A 13,286-nucleotide genomic window follows, 5' to 3' on the forward strand; every position below is an offset into this window, starting at 1 on the left:
GTCATACTCACGCCCTGAGGTGTAGGTCCCTCTGCATTTACCAAGGTGAACAGCACAAATTGCAGCCATTCCAGAATAGCAAACATGCTGAAATTCACTTCTCTGTGACAAACTCTCAGTTGCGTAGCTCCTCTCCATCTCTGGCTGTTTCTGCAGAGCCAGTTAAGTAGTATTTGTTACCAGCTCTGTAATATACGCTGAACCTCATTGTTGTGCAGAGTAATAACAATTTACTGAATCTAATATTCAAAAAAATTTAAATTTAAGTAAGACTTCTTGTAAGAGATAAGTAGGAAGTAACAGCTATTTATGAGAAAAGCAATCTATGAGAAAAAAGAGAGAGAGAGGGAGAGAAAGAGAGAGAGAGAAAGGAAACATTTCCAAATGTATTCTTCCCCTGCAGGCATTAAGGGATTTTTTTTGTATAACTGTATTTCCACTAAAGATATTAGTGTGAATCTAATCTTTATCTCTGAAATGAATTAACGCTGCTATCAAGTAAAAGTATGATAATCTACTGCCATTTTGTGTTATACCTTTAAAGTGATCTGGTTATTTGTTTATTTATTCCTGTTCTGAAACATTGCTCCTTTGAGCAGTACTGTCCCTAGACACCTCTCTCCAGACAGACAAAAATTATTCTCCAAAATACCATAAAATAAAATTCTAGAAACTAAGAAACTTAGGTATCCTTAATAATTGTCAGAGTTAATATGCTTCCAGACTGAGCATGAGCATGCTCACTGCCCTATTGCATACACCCTTCCTTTCCTGCTGGCTGGGCAACTTGCTCAGCTTCCATTTTTTACTCTGTTTCATATAGTTCTGTACTTCTTTTGTGTCAATATTCTTTCTTTCTGATTCCTTGAGTTCATAATAAATACAGTTGCCGCCATTTTACTTTCATCTGTGTTTCTCTTTTCTATCTTACATGGCTTTAATTTTTCGGCTCTCTCACAGCTCGACAATGTTTTCTGGGTAAAACATCCAAGACCCCACCACTGTACTATGTTAAGCTTGGCCTGAGGTCACAGACACCTGAATCACTGTGCTGTGGGTTACAAGTGGTCATTAACTTTTTACTGTGAACTTGTAACTTGTTTGTGCATGTGGACTGTCGAGTTTACAATCTGGTTTAATTTATCTGAAGCTTTCTTTACTGGCAAAGATGCTGTTGGAGAAGATCTAAAAATTTTGATGTTGATCAAAAATCTTAAAAAACCCAAACAGACTTAGTCAAGCAACTACTCCAACAGCCATTTTTTTTTCTCCAAAAGTCTTCCAGTTAAAAACTGATACACAAACTTGTTCCCTTGGACAGAAAACATTGTTAGCTGGATGCTCTTTTTCTTTTTATAAAAGGAAATGATTTCAATGGATGGAGATGTGAAACCTTAAATCAACCTAAAGAGATGACTTCTTAACTTTGGATAACACTCCAAAGGGAGAGACCATAGCTCGCTCCAGAAGGTAGTTTAGAGGGAAGTAGTCTCTAGATTTAAACTCTCTAGCAATTGTCTTTGAAGGTATATGTACTTGAGCAAGGTCATAGAATCACAGAATCATAGAATCAGTAAGGTTGGAAGGGACCTCTGGAGATCATCTAGTCCAACCTCCCCACTAAGCAGGGTCACCTAGAGCGTGTTAGATAGGGTTGCATCCAGGCGAGCCTTGATTATCTCCACAGAAGGAAACTCCACAGCCTCTCCGGGCAACCTCTTCCAGTGCTCCGTCACTCTCACAGGGAAGAGATTCCCCATCATGTTCCAGTGGAACTTCCTGTGCTTCAATTTCTGCCTATTGCCTCTTCTCCTGTCACACGGGGCAACTGAAAACAGTTTGGGCTCATCCCCTTGACACCTTTCCTTCAGATACTTGTACACATTGATAAGATCACCCCTTAGTCTTTTCCCTAGGCTGAAGAGGCCCAGCTCTCACAGCCATTCCTCAGAGGGCAGATGCTCCAGCCCTCTGATCATCCTCGTAGCCCTGTGCTGGACTCTCTCCAGTAGCTCCCTGTCTCTCTTGTACTGGGGAGCACAGAACTGGACACAGTCCTCGAGATGAGGTCTCACCAGGTCTGAGTAGAGGGGCAGGATCACCTCCCTTGACCTGCTGGCAGCAGTCTTCCTAATGCACCCCAGGATAACAATGACTTTCTTGGCCACAAGGGCACATTTCTGGCTCATGATCAACTTGTCATCTACCAGCACTCCCAGGTCTTTCTCTGCAGAGCTGCTCTCCAGAAGATCAGTCACAAGCCTGTACTGGTGCCTAGGGTTATTTTTCCTGAGGTGCAGGACCCTGCACTTGCCCTTGTTGAACCTCATGAGGTTCCTCTCCACCCAACTCTCCAGCCTGCCCAGGTTTCTCTGAATGGCAGCAAAGCCTTCTGGTATATCAGCCGCTCCTCCCAGCTTGGTATCATCGGCAAACTTGCTGAGGAGGCGCTCTGTCCCCTCATCTAGGTCGTTGATGAAAAAGTTGAACAGGATGAGACCCAGTACTGAGCCCTGGGGGACGCCACTAGCCACAGGACTCCAACTGGACTGCACACCACTGATGACGACCCTCTGAGCTCTGCCTTTCAGCCAGTTCTCAATCCACCTCACTGTCCACTCGTCTAATCCACACTTCCTGAGCTTATCTAGGAGGATGTTATGGGAGACAGTGTCAAAAGACTTCTTGAAGTCAAGGTACACAACATCCACTGCTCTGCCCTCATCTACCCAGCCAGTCATTCTATCATAGAAGGCTATCAGATTGGTTAAGCAGGATTTCCCCTTGGTGAATCCATGCTGGCTATTCCTGACCACTTTCTTTCCCTCCATATATTTAGAGATGACTTAAGAATGAGCTGTTCCATCACCATTCCAGGGATTTAGGCAAGGCTGACCAGTCTGAAGTTTCCTGGGTCCTCCTTCTTGCCCTTCTTGAAGACTGGAGTGACATTGGCTTTCTTCCAGTCCTCAGGCACCTCTCCAGTTCTCCAGGACCTTTCAAAGATAATGGAGAGTGACTGGGCAACAACATCCACCAGCTCCCTCAGTACCCATGGGTGCATCCCATCCAGTCCCATGGATTTGTGGATGTCAGGTCTGCCCAGAAGGTCTCTAACCCTATCCTCCTCAACCAAAGGAAAGTCTTCTCTGGACTTTCTCCCTTGTCTCCATGTTGCAGGATTCATGAGGGCTGCCCTTAGCAGGGAAGACTGAAGCAAAGAAGACATTCAGTAATTCTGCCTTCTCTGTCTCCTTTGTCACCAGGGCCTCTAGTTAGAGACAGCAGTGTCCATTAATGGTATGAGATTGTCCACCACAAAAAATGGGATTGCAGATGCAGATGCACAGGACTTAATTTTGGAGGTGTTACTGGGTAAGCTACACTGAAGTTGTGATGACAAAAATACTGTTCTTAATGCTGTGGTTAACAAAGCAAATTAGGTAAGTTTAGCACATAGATCTTCAACTGAAGGAAGAGAGCCATGTGAAAGTGAGATATGATTAAAAAACAAACAAACCAGTCCTTAAAGGTGAAGGACAGAAAGGAAGAAGCCCAGAAGCTGCACAGAGACTGATAGAAATACGTTACTTTAGAAGCCCTGATAAAACATGTGTCACAATGTAGAGAGAAATTGAACTGGTCAAAAAAAAAAAAAAATGATTTAGTGTGAATATTAAGAAGATAACATAGGGAAAATATTGGCATGTAATAAATGGAAAACTAGAATAAGAGGAAAGCCCAAGACCTCATATATAAAAGAAAACACTGAGTTCCAAAAAACTAATAATTTCATCATCTTGAAAAGCAGGCTCATACTGAAAGTAAAAAATTACATCACCTGAGAATAGGTTGAGACAAGTAAGATAGTCACAAGTCTTGTGAATTATATGTTGTCACCTGAGAGTCCTGAAGGAAGTCAAAAGTGAAACTGCAAAACTGCTGGCCAACAGTTTTACACATTGAGATATACTGGAGAACAGGTGGGCTGTGTATGTAATTTCTATTTACAAATAGGGCTCTAGATAGGATCCTAGAAACTATAGAGCCATCTGACTCCCAACTCAGTGAGGGGATAGAGTCTGTATACGGAAAAGAGCTCTTGGTGAATGGACAAACACAGCCTGTTGGAAAGGAAGTTTTTGGTTCCTGTAAAGGTGCATCCTGGACTGCCCTTTCTGGACTGCCTAGAGTTTCCTGAAGGTGTCAATAAATACGTGGCTAAAGGAGATCCAGCAGTCAGATTGCACCTGTATTTTCAAAAAAAAAACCAAAAAAACCCCAAAAAACCAACAACAACAACAAAAAAAAAACCCACACACACAACCAAACACCCCCCCCCCCCAACTTTGAAGGTTCTCATGACAATCTAGTAAAGAAGCTAAGTTTTTTCAGGGCTGGGGTAAAGGTCCTAATGGGTTTGAAAATTTCCTGCTCCACTCAGCAGTGGCCCTACAATTTTCTGGATCTTCCTACTGATGTCAAGATACCTTTACAAACCCTCCTTATTATCCTTTACCTCCTTCATCAGTTTCAACCTCAGATGAGCTCTGACTTTCCTAATTCCATTTGTGCAAGCCTAGACAAAGCTTCCTCCTACTTTGCCTATCTCTTCTCCACCTGTTTGGTGTTCAAACTGAGTTAGAAGTTCCTTGTTCAGCTAGCTGGGATGAATCATGCTTTGGAGATGCCTGTTCCTCTGTCAGATTCAGCAAGAAATAAGACAACTAGCTCCCACATATTGCTTCATAGTACATTAGCAGTAAAGGCATGTGACCAGGCAAATGAGACTCACAGCTTTGTCACAAAAAAGACATATGAATTTCACCCTCCTTCCATGGTGTACTTTGCCTCTTGTTTCAAAGAACCAAGAAAAGCTCTTCCTGTTATAAGAAAATCACTGAAAAATGGGAGTGAGAGAAGAATGATATACTTCTCTGTGGACAGCATTTAAGCAGTCAGGACATACAGACTGGACAAGGAAAGTGTAAATTCACTTCTATCCACAGCTTGCCTTTCATCACATGCCTTTCACATAAAACATGGTATGGTTTACTCTGGTTGAACCTACATCTTTGTGGAGCAACTAATTCATTTTTTGAGAACTCTGCAGAAGAATATTATTTGACTGGATGCTGGTGATCTTGTGGGCTGGAGCATTCAGCTGGGATGGAAGGAGCCTGTGTCATGGCTGCAACAACAAGAGTTGCTTGTATTAGGGTAATATCGGTTTACCCAAGTCCTTGGTTAATAAACAACTCTGTAGTCCTGTAAGATATGAAAGCAATATATGCAAACAATAATAAGGGCTATGTATTTATCAGGGCAAAAGTCCACCTTCTCCAGAATCCAAGTAAAGCTTTTGATGACTGTTTTCTAGTCTGCTGTCCAGGTAAGAAACCTTATTTAAGTTACTAAACAAGTTCAATTGATCATATTTTCAGCAAAATATGAATAGATTTTCTACAAGTATGATAATTTTATATTATTTATATTATACTGTTAAATTATTAAATATTATTCATATTGCATTACATGAGGGAGACTTCATACGAAACATAGCAAAGTAGGAATTCCTTCCTTTGTTCTGCTATACCAATATTTCGTTGAACAATTTTGAGTTTGTATCACATAGAAATAGACATTGTCTTCCCTTAAAAGGCTAGGCGTTCTGAAGAAAAGTAAAAAATGAGGCTTTCCTCTAGCTGAAAAAGAGTTTTGGAACAACAATTGCTTTTAATCATCCAAAAGTCATCAACTGTGTACACTTCTGTGCATTCTTTGACACGATGAGCAGCCTTATGTCTGTTTAACTCTGCCGTAAGTAAAGTAACTCCTGTTTTGCAAAAATATTGCATATTAGAAAAAATCATTCTCATAGAATGAAGCCTTTCCTTTGGAAAAGGGAAAATGTTCACTATAATGCCAAAATAAAATGTTAAAATTCTTCTCCACTACGTTGAAGTTTCAAGACCAGCCTCCAGGAAAAAAAAAAGAAATAAAATAATAAAAAAGATCCAATCTCTGTTCCAGTATGTGCTACAAGCTCTTAATGTAACTTTATTGTCTGAAGACCCTTAAGTTTAAGTGAGGACTCAGAATCAGCATGGCTGAAAACTGCAGGCCATGAAGGAAGAGTAAGTGGATTTTCCAAGTTAATAACTGATTGTGCTGTTGGTGTTGGCAATAGGTTTTTGATTTCTATGACCATGGGACTCTGTTTAAAGAATGACAACTGATGGAGAGTGATGGGATCCACTACACTAAGAGAGTCATGTATGTCTTTGCTGACAGGTTGGCCAGCCTGATAAGGAGGGCTTTAAGCTAGGAAAGGTTTCAAAACCCATCTGGACGTGATCATATGCAATGTCCTCTAGATGACCCTGCTTGAGCAGGGGGATCGGACCAGATGATCTCCAGAGGTCCCTTCCAACCTCAACCATTCTGTGGCTCTGTGACTCTGTGGGAAGAAATGTGAACCTATTTGTGAGCTGCAGAGATGTTTTGTCTCTTCGAAAGCTGTCTTAAAAGCAGAGCCAGTGTAGAGAACAATCTCTGGCAAAGTTTTGAAAGGAGTTTCTATTCTTGGAGGAGAAGCCTGCTCATTGTCATCTGGGATACCGAACTGCTTTTGGACTTGAGAGAAGCCAAATTACAAGTACTTTCCTGGTAGCATTGCTTAGTATGGACAGAGATTGGGGATTCATCTTCCCTACTTTTAGAAATGCACAATATTGGGGAATAATTTTGCATTTCTTTACAGTGAAAAGCAGAAAAAAAACCCCACTTGTATGATACCATTCGTTGCATCCACGTAAAACAGGTCGGGTGAAATCCACCCAATGTATCCACAACACCTAGTTGCTTAAGGGTCATATCATGCAAAAGTGTTTTCTTTGCTTCTGATCTTAGTCTATGCCTGGAACAGGCAACCGAGCAACTAAATCCAATCCAGTCTGTATTGGCTGTAACAACAGAGCTGACTTTTTTTTTTTTTTTTTTTCCTCTCTGTATGTGTGATATGGTGAATAGATCAGTGAGATGTAGCAGAGTTGAATGAATATGGGATTGTCTGACTCAGAAGACTCAGGGCATCAAAAAAAAATTATTTTTCTTTTTCTAACTACCACTGAACCTGGGAAATGTAAGTATTAGGAATAAATATTCCACTTTATTTTCACCATTTCACATATACCCTATAGCTCGAATGTAATGAATAGTAAACGATAAACCATGTCCATATTTGTGAACAAAACATTTGCAATGAGCTTTTTTCACCAAAATTTCAGTATTTATCCATAGTTGTCAAATTAATGAATTTATATTCTCCTTTTATTCATCCTCTGAATGTTCAGAGTCTGAAGCGCTTAGATGAATTTTCTGATGTGGAAAACTGGACTCTGGTCTGGAGTCAATAAACATATTTTGTCATAGGAATGGGTGACATATACACGCCCAAAATAGCTCAGCTCAGCTTTAGAGATCCTGCACCTTAAAACTGTGTCGTAAGTCATACCATTCTACCTTAAAAAAAAAAAAAAAAAAAAAATCCCTTCTCTCTCTTTCTGGAAAATTATTGATGTGTTTTCAATACCATTCTACCTTAAAAAAAAAAAAAATCCCTTCTCTCTCTTTCTGGAAAATTATTGATGTGTTTTCCTGATTGGATATTAGATAAAATCACACATATGTATTTTTTTTAAAAAAAAAACCAAGAGTTTAAGAGAAAGAGTCTGCAGCATCAAGAGTCATTTGCAAGTAGTTTAACTTGCTGAATGGGTTCATATCCTGGGACATTTGGTTGAACTAAAGGAACTTTAACTTTTGATTGGAAGATTGCTCTGGCTACTCTCAGAAACTAGTACTGTGAAGATGTTGTTCGTTTTTTTTATCTCTGCATTGTAAAAAATCAGATTCAATTTTGTCCTTACTAATTCTTGAATGTTGTTACAAAGACACTTCTCTGAAGCTATGATTGTGTTCCTTCTAATTTACTAAGCTAGTATCTAAACTCATTGCTCTCACCTTACGCTTTGCATTCAAGGAAGTGCTCCGCAGTCTTTATTTGGCTATTGTGCAAGTATCTGGAAAGTCTGGGCTTCTGCTACTACTGAAAAATGGTTTTCCTCTTCACGTGGCAGGCAATGAAACAAATTCTGATTGTTCTGCAAATATTTCAGAAGACTAGTGGTAAGCCAAATTTATATCACACAGTTACAAATACATCTGCAAAGAAATAAGAAATGGAATATTATTTATATGTACATATATATGGAACTCACTTTCCTTAAGGTATCTTGAAAGATAGGAGGCTTCTATGATATAAATACTGATTGTACCCCAGATCTTCACAGACTATAATTGTAACTTGCTCAGATGGAAACTGTTGCACTTAGGCATCCACATATAGCTATCTTAATCTATGAGCTAAATGTCTGCCTAAGGGTAGGATTATTTTGCCTGAGGATAAATGTCTGGCATCATTTGCTTAAGATGCTCTGGGTTAGGCAAGACATCCACATGGAAATGTTTATATAAATTTAAATATATATTAATTTGTGTAAAAATACTGTTATCTATTCAGTCTGACATCACTGAGAGCAAGACATTCCCCTTTTCCAGAAAAAGCTAAAACAATTCAAAAAACTTGGAACCTGGCTTTCAATATATCCAGGAGTAGAGCACATATGGCTGACTAGGAGGTGCAAAATCTTTGAGCATCTAAGTGCAGAACGTATTGGATTTCCCATGCATATGCTACATGAATGACAAGTGTGTATACTGTAAGCTTGACATAATTTCAGGGATAGGTTCTCTGCTCCTGATCAAAATACCTAAATTCAGGTGACAAAATGTTTCTAAGCTTCAACTACACTCAGTGGAGATCTAGTCAACAAAAACCCATTTGCATCATGTTAAGCAGACATTTAGGGTCTTATTTGGTTATCCAAACATAGCTATGTTGAACCACTTAAGATGCCACAAGGTATCCATTCTGGCTTCCAATTACTTCTTCAGAAAGTCTCTCATTTGTGTTCTGTCATCTTCTTCAGCCCTACATGGACATTATGGTTCCCCTGATGCCTCCAATGATGCTATATGCCTAAGCTTAGGAAATTGATACTAGTCCACAGTATAACATGCAGTCACCTATGTACAGAGACATCAGCTTAGGTGAAGATAAATCCCATGCCAAGTGCATCTTGTGTACAATTCATACAGCACTGTCCTGGATATACAGAGTTCAAACTCTATGTACTCTGGCCCCTGTTTTGCCCTTTCTGGCAAGGATGTTCACTGCAGAAGTAGTGGCAGCTCAGTCAAAAGTGCTTCTCTTTCATAACCAGACCCCACACTGAGTCAGTATTAATTTATACCATGTGCATATCTGATTTTCTCAGGTCAGTTTAGACTCCTTTCCCCTAACCAAGTTGTCATTGGAGCTGTTGGAGAAGATGCCATCCTGCCTTGCTACCTCTCTGCCCCAAGTGTCCCTGTCAGTCTCACTGTCCAATGGATCCTTATTAGACCTATGAAAAGAACAGAAATAAGTTCCTTCATTGGAAGAAGTGGAATGGAAAGGCAAGAGAAGAGCTACAAAGGTCGAACTGCATTCTTTACATCCCAGGTGAGGAGAGGAAATCTCTCCTTAAAGCTTAGGAACATTCAAGTCTCTGACAAAGGAAAATACTCCTGCCGGGTTGCTTATTCCAACTGGTACAGAGAGACTTACATGGAACTGGATATCACAGGTCAGTGCCTGAGTATCACTGCTTTTAAAAAAGATAAAAGTAGTCTCTCTGGGGCAAGATAAAATAAATTCTAGGAAAGCCTGTATCTTCCTTTCAGATGTTTCTTTTAATTCCAGCAGGGATGGAAAAATGGACTAACTGGACCATGCTTTCAGCCAGTAGGCTGAGTCTCCATGTAAAATGTGACCAGATGTTGAAAATCAACTAAACAAATACAAAAAGGCAATATTCCAGGAGGGATGACTGGACAGCTAAGCTATAAATCAAGTTATCCCCAACTGCCAGTATCTTCTTCTTAGGAGTTCATTTGGAAATGAAGTAATACAGTAATTTATCCCCAAGAAAGGGCAAAGCCAGATAGGGTTTATTTCTCATTTATGAACATCAGTACCTGGGTGAACTGCCTAGTGAAGGATTCATCTGACCAACTCCATTTAACTACAAACTCATGCTTGATAATCTGCAGAGGTATAGCCAATAAAATCAGTGGAGTCAAAGTCAGATTCATCTCATTCTGAACAAGGGTGGTATTTGGCTACAGTTAAAAAAACATTTAAATTAAAGGAAACAATGTTCAAAATCCCACCATAATCAACAGTAAGCCAGTCAATACAAACAACTGAGCCTCAAGTGCTATTCAGATCACTTGAAAGTAGATACCTAGAATTAATTCCAGTTGCCCACACATAAAGGTCTGCATCTAAGGCCATTTCAGGTGTTCTATGGCATGTAGACTTCTTCAGGGGGTTGGACTTGAATCATTCACAAAAAGTGCTTATCTCTCTCTCTCTCCACTGAATCCTGATCTAATCATTGAAATTTGAGTACATTTTCCTTCTGTTTCAACAGCTCCATTCCGAAGCCTGCCTTTAAGCTCTTCTGCTATTGGAGTAATTGGAAAAGATGTTCTCTTGCCTTGCCTGTTCTCCTTCACTAGTTTTCCTGGGAAGTTTGTAGTGCAGTGGAAGCTGCTTCACTCTTCAGAATTAGTCCACAAAGCCTTTTACAATGGGGGTGTCACAGCAGAAATCAGAGGTGAGAGGTATGGAGGTCGAACAGAACTGTCTTCTGAACTAAATCATGGGAATTTGTCTCTACTGCTGAAAAATGTCAAATACACTGATAGAGGAGAATACATCTGCAGCCTGGCCACTGAGAGCTGGCATGATGAAACTGAGGTAGAGCTGGATGTTACAGGTCAGTGAAATGATTTCTAAATTCATGCAAACTGTCTTACCTGTATGTGTGGTACTTCAAGGCCCTGACCCAAGGGGAACACTAAAATTAAAACAGCGTAGTACTTAGGAGAAAATTGATTTTCTATCTAGAATACTGCTCTGCAGCATGAACATCTCCAGTTATTCAGTGTCTACAGAACATCCTTCAAGGCTGACTGCAGGATTACATGTCATTATTGTGTTCACCTGCTATTTAGTATTGCACGGTTCATGGACTGTTCAACTTTGTCTCATTGCATAGTTCAGCTAGTCAGTCTCAGTACATCTGCAGTTGGTTGCTCTACGGAGTGCAGACATGCCTTATGTCTTTTTTTGGAGCCCACTCCTCGGCCTGTCTTGTCAAATTCAGAGACCTTACTAACAGCTGTACCTTGAGGCTCCCAGCATTTGGAGGTCACTTAGAGAAGGAAGACTTCTCCCCAGATTAACAGGGATGACCTCTCCAGCCTCCTAGAATGCCTCTTCTAAGTGTTGGTGTCTCCAAACAGGTGAATTCCACATCCTTCCCCACAACAAACCAGTCATCAGCTACATTGGAAAAGATGTCACTCTGCCTTGCCAGTTGTCACCCACAGTTTTCCCTAGAAGTATCACAGTTGAGTGGACTGCTGTCCAGCCTTTCAGGTCACCAAAGGAGATCTCTTACAATATGAAGGTCAAAGATAGTTGGTTGCAGGATCGAAGCTGGGGTGGAACAGAACTCTTCCTCGGCAAGTGGAGCACAGGCAACTTCTCCCTAAAACTGAAGAACATCCAGGTCCCTGACAAAGGGAAATACATTTGCAGTATAACAGCTGGCAAATGGCATGACCAGGTGGCCATTGAACTGGAAGTGACAGGTTAGTATCTTTTTTTCTTTCATCAGGAGTACAAAGGTTGTTAGAGAGAGAGAGAGAGGTCCATGGTTGATGGACCATGGAAGTTGAGTTGTGAGAGAGATCACTTCAAAGAGTTGCCTACAGTGTCATATGCTCCATTATAGGCAAATGCATCTCTCTGATATGGTTGAAGAGAAAAATTTCCTCTACCAGGTTAGAGCTACATTGCTCTTGGTTACACATGGTCAAGAATGATAGCTGTGAATAGCAAGAAAACACTAATAAGGGGAAGCAGGAAAGCCAGGGTACATAATTATCTATACTTTTCTAATAGTGCAGTAAGAACACGTACACAGGCTATTTCCACGAACCAATTATCAGGAAGCACAATTTTAAACATCTTAATTACCTGAAAGTTTATACATTTTCCAAAGAGTATTGTGGCTACATGGCATTGCTAAAAATACAAAACCATGGATTGAATGGGCAGCTGAAGGTTCTTTGATCAGACTCCAAGTCCTGATAATAGCCAAAGCACTACAAGATTGTATCCTCACTTATTTTGCAGCAGTGTGTTTGTGTGTGAAGATTTTTCTGAGCATGAAATAGCTTAATTCCCCATATAACTTCAGATATTCCTCAGTTATCGCTGTGGCTTAATATGTCTCTCATTTTCTATTTCATATGCAGTTGCTTTGCCAAGCACTCTCCCTTCTACGTATGTTGTTGGAGCTCTTGGAAATGATGTACTCTTGGACTGCAGAATGCCAGCCATTGGTATTCTAGCAAATATTTCTGTTATGTGGTTTCTTTCTACACCCTCAGAATTAATACAGATCATCTCCTACAATGGAAACACCAGAAAGAAAGTTCAAAACCAAAGATACAGGGATCGAAAAGAGCTTCTCAAATGGGTTCCAAGCAGAGGAAGCTTTTCTTTACTGCTAGAACACATCCAAATCTCTGATACTGGAATTTATATCTGTCAGGCATCTTCTTGGGAAGGGCAGAGTGAACAAGCCTTTGAACTAGATGTGGCATGAAATTGTTTTGTTTAGCTAGCTGTTCCTTCCCTAATAAACTCTCATGTTCCTCATCTACAGCTGCAGGAAATAAAAGATGTAAAGGCTGTTGCTTGTTGTTGTTGCTGACCTCTGCCTAACCACAGAAGTAACAGTTACACTTCTACTTGTTTCCCATGGATACAGTTAGTACCTTCTTTGAGGTACAAGATTATTGTTCATAACTTAATAGGAGGGAGCTCAACTGAGGTCAGTACTTTGCTGTTCTAAGCATTTATTTTAACACAGCATTTCTGGATTTCTTTCCAAGGTAGTATTGCTAAGACCAGATTCTTCCGGCTTTGTCAGATTTAGATGTAAAAGAGAAGCACCTGAAAATTAAGCTACCTCCTTTGTTAGTGCTTTTGATTGATCACTGCCACTTTCCTGATGGTCCCAAGAAAGGACCACTGAATG

The sequence above is a fragment of the Rhea pennata genome, chromosome 21 (assembly GCF_028389875.1).
Source record: "Rhea pennata isolate bPtePen1 chromosome 21, bPtePen1.pri, whole genome shotgun sequence".
Taxonomy (NCBI): Eukaryota; Metazoa; Chordata; class Aves; order Rheiformes; family Rheidae; genus Rhea; species Rhea pennata.